General features: G+C 45.9%; 1 non-coding gene across 1 annotated transcript; it reads right to left on the bottom strand.

Moving 5' to 3' along the window:
* Window positions 1-1,746: 1,746 nt before the first annotated feature.
* Window positions 1,747-1,881, bottom strand: LOC136313807 (small nucleolar RNA SNORA52). Its single transcript, XR_010727237.1, has one exon. It is a non-coding gene; the product is annotated as a small nucleolar RNA SNORA52 (small nucleolar RNA).
* Between the last annotated feature and the right edge of the window lie 2,512 nt (window positions 1,882-4,393).

Consider the following 4,393-nt stretch of genomic DNA (forward strand, 5'->3'; position numbering starts at 1 on the left):
GTTCAAAGCCCTGGACTTGCCTGGTCAAGGCACATATGGGAGTTGATGCTTCCTGCTCTTACCCCTTCTCTTCCTCTCTCTCTCTCTCCTTCTCTCTCCTCTCTAAAATGAATAAATAAGGATATATATATATATATATATATATAATTTACAGAGACAGAGAGAGGGATAGATAGGGACAGACGGGAATGGAGAGAGATGAGAAATATCAATCATTAGTTTTTCGTTGCGACACCTTAGTTGTTCATTGATTGCTTTCTCATATGTGCCTTGACCGTGGGGCTACAGCAGACAGAGTAACCTCTTGCTTGAGCCAGTGACCTTGGGTCCAAGCTGGTGAGCTCTGCTCAAACCAAATGAGCCCGCGCTCAAGCTGGCGACCTTGGGGTCTCGAACCTGGGTCCTCCGCATCCCAGTCCAACGCTCTATCCACTGAGCCACCATCTAGTCAGGCTCTTAAAAATATTTTTAAAAAATAAAGTAGTTTAGACCTGACCTGTAGTGGCGCAGTGGATAAAGTGTCGACCTGGAAATGCTGAGGTCGCCGGTTCGAAACCCTGGGCTTGCCTGCCTGCTCAAGGCACGTATGGGAGTTGATGCTTCCAGCTCCTCCCCCTTCTCTCTCTCTGTCTCTCCCTCTCCTCTCTAAAATGAATAAATTAAAAAAAATTAAAAAAAATAAATAAAGTAGTTTTTGGTCCTAGCCAGTTGGTTCAGAAGTTCAATTCCTGGTCAGGGCACACAGGAGAAGTGTCCATCTGCTCCTCCCCCTCTGCTCCCTCTTGCTTCTCTCTGTCTCTCTCTCTTCTCCTTTTGCAGCCATGGCTCTATTGGAGCAAGTTGGCCCCGGTTGCTGAGGATGGCTCTATGGCCTCCACCTCAAGCACTAACAAGAGCTCAGTTGATGAGCAACTGAGCAATGCCCCAGATGGGCAGAACATTGCCCCCTAGTGGGCTTACTGGGTGGATACTGGTCAGGATTCATGTGGGAGTCTGTCTCTGCCTTCTCTCCTTTCACGTAATAATAAATAAATAAATAAATTTAAAATTAGGGTATGTACATTGTTATTTTAGATATAATACCATTGCACACTTAGATTACAATATAGTGTAAAAAACTTTTTGAGAGAGAAAGAGAGGGAGAAGAAGGGAGAGAGAGAGAAGGAGGAAAGAGATAGAAGCATCAATTCATAGTTGCTTAACTTAAGTTGTTCATTGATTACTTCTCCTACATGCCTTGACAGGGTGGCGATGCTCAAAGCAGATCCACTGACTCCTTGCTCAAGCCAGCCACTTTGGGCATCAATCCAGTGGCCTTTGGGCTCAAGCCAGTACAGCGACCTTGGGGTCATTTTGATGATCTTGCACTCAAGCTGGTGAGCCTGCGCTTATGCTGGAGGAGCCCACGTTCAAGCCAGCAACCTCGGGGTTTCCAACCCGTGACCTCAGTGTCCCAGATTGATGCTCTATCCACTGTACCACCACCAGTTAGGGTAAACATAACTTGTATATGCATTGGGAAACCAAGAAATTACTGTATCTGCTTTATTGAGATATTGACTTCATTGTGGTGGTCTGGAATCAACCCACAATAATATCTCTGTGGTATGCAAGTTGTTTTTTGTGTGTGACAGAAACAGAGAGAGAAGAAGAGAGAGGGACAGATAGGGACAAACAGACAGGAGGGGAGAGAGATGAAAAGCATCAATTCTTTCCCCCTCCCCCACCCCCAATGCCCGACCTTCCGAGTGTCTAGAAGTGCCCATGGCATGAGCCTACTGAGGCTGTGCTCATTCCTCTGGGTAAATCTTCTAAGGTGCTCTGGTCCACAAGCGAAACCTCGCAGGCCACAGGCCGACCAGCAGGGATTAGGATGGACCAAGCATCAATTCTTTGTTGCAGCACCTTAGTTGTTCATTGCTTTCTCATAAGTGCCCTGACAGTGGGGCTACAGCAGATCGAGTGACTCTTGCTCAAGCTGGTGAATTTGGGCTCAAGCTGGTGAGCCTTGCTCAAAACAGATGAGCCTGTGCTCAAGCTGGCGGCCTCGGGGTTTCGAACCTGGGTCCTCTGCATCCCCGTCCGACACTCTATCCACTGTGCCACCGCCTGGTGAGGCTGCAAGTATTTTTAATAAGGTGATATGTGTTAAAGAGAAAAATAAACCTGGGAAGGGGGTCAGGGAGTGGAAGGAGAATGTGAGATTAAATAGGGTGGTCAGAGAAGGCCTTGCTGAGGCAATGACATTCAAACAAACACTTGAAGGAGGTGAGTGAGGGAACTATTGGAATATTTTAGGGAAGGGTGTTCCAGGCAGAAGGAACAACCAGTGCAAAAGCCTTGTGGTGGAAGATGCTTGGGGAAATAGCAGAGCCCAATGGGTAGAATAAGTGAAGGGCCCTTGGCCAGATAGCTCGGTTGGTTAGAGCAGTGGTCCCCAACCTTTTTTGGGCCACGGACTGGTTTAATGTCAGAAAATATTTTCACAGACCGGCCTTTAGGGTGGGACGGATAAATGTATCATGTGACCGAGACAAGCGTCAAGAGTGAGTCTTAGACGATGTAACAGAGGGAATCTGGTCACTTTTTAAAAATAAAACATTGTTCAGACTTAAATAGAAGTAAAATGGAAATAATGTAAGTTATTTATTCTTTCTCTGCAGACCGGTACCAAATGGCCCACGGACCGGTACCAGTCTGCGGCCCGGGGGTTGGGGACCACTGGGTTAGAGCATCATCCCGAAGCACAGATGTTTCCAGTTCAGTCTCCACTCAGGGCACATACAAGAACGGATTGATGTTCCTGTCTTCCCCCCCCCCTTCTCTCTAAAATCAATAAAATAAATATATATAAAAAAAGAGTAAGTGAAGGGAAAAGACAGACTAAAGATGAGGTCTGGGAGGTAATGAGAGCCAGATCACTCAGAGTATAATGAATCATGGTGAGAACTGTGGCCTTTACCCTGAGTGGGATGGGAAACATGGAGTGTTCTGAGCGGAGAAGGGTCATGATCTGATTTACAGAAAATACTCTTACTTCTGGCTCCTTCTCCAACATTCCAGCCTCAAAAGCAAATTATATCAGCCATTGGGACCAAAATCTCAGACTTTCAATTAGGCTGGCCTGGGTTCAAATCTATACAAGTTAGACATGTGATCTTGGCCTTTGCCATTCTGTGTATCTGTATCCCTGTCCATAGATGATGGTGATCTCTATCTCACAAGGTATGGGGTATAAAGTGGTAGATACAGTGCATGGCACAAAGCAAGTGCACAAGTATTGTTGTAAATAAATAAAAATTCCCATTATAACCTGGTGAGGAAATTATTATTGCTATTTCTTTTTTACAGATGAGGAAACTGAGGCTGAGGAAACAAGTCTGTTGGATCCAGGATTTGGCTAGGTATCCTAGCTTCAGAGTTAAGGTCCTGGCTGCTTTGCCTCTCATCTAACTGTAAGGTTTGGGTTCAGGGTGCCTTTAAATCCAGAGCCCCCACTGTGAGGTTGTAGTTAATTGGCTTGCTATTCTCTCATTTAATGGCTTCCTGGCCTTCACTTTGAAATGTAGCAAAAAGTTTATCTGCAGAAAAGTCAGGAAAAGCTTACATTGGGAAGGGACCTGACCATTAGGGGAGTTTAAATCACAATAGTTGTTTATAAAAGCCTAGCCTCAGGCCCAGAGGCTCTGTCTTCTGATAGATCAGCCCCCTCCCCATTCCAAGGGCAGTGCAAACCAGTGGGAGGAGGAGGATACTGGCAATTTGAAGCCTCAGCCGGTCTGGCCTGCCCGGTACCTTTTGAACTAGCCCAGGACTCCTTTAGACTGTTGAGCCGGGAGATAAATAATTTGGAGAAGCTGTGGCACCACTGCAATCCACAAACAAAAAAATATTACTTTGTACCTATAGAGTCAGAGACAAGGCAGTGACGTCAGCCGCCTTTCCCAAGACCTCTGCCTAACTTATAAAAACCCTACTCCAACCCTCCCCATTGCCAACATGGCTTCGGTTTGTCTTGGTATGCTTGCACCCAAGGGTTTTAAATAAATTTTCCTTTGGAACATACTAGCCTTGTGTTTTCAGGAAGGGGTTTAGCCTGTCAGCTATCTCATATGGGATAAGGCAGTCCATTGGAGTTCTCTGCAGGTTTGACCTGGTTTGGGGTTTATACCAACCTGCCAGATGTCAAAGGAGACTGACAATAGGCTTTCCCCTTCCCCAGTGCACACTGGCCACCCAGCTTCAACCTTTCACTACCCTCCCTTTGACAAATACTTTCACTGCTCTGGGCCTCACAATTTCCCTTTTGATAGAGTGCTTGGCTTTTGTGGCAATGAATACATAAAAAGATTTTATTTGTTTTAGAGAGGGGAAGAGAAAGAGAGAGCGAGAA

The sequence above is a fragment of the Saccopteryx bilineata genome, chromosome 9 (genome assembly GCF_036850765.1).
Source record: "Saccopteryx bilineata isolate mSacBil1 chromosome 9, mSacBil1_pri_phased_curated, whole genome shotgun sequence".
Classification (NCBI taxonomy): Eukaryota; Metazoa; Chordata; class Mammalia; order Chiroptera; family Emballonuridae; genus Saccopteryx; species Saccopteryx bilineata.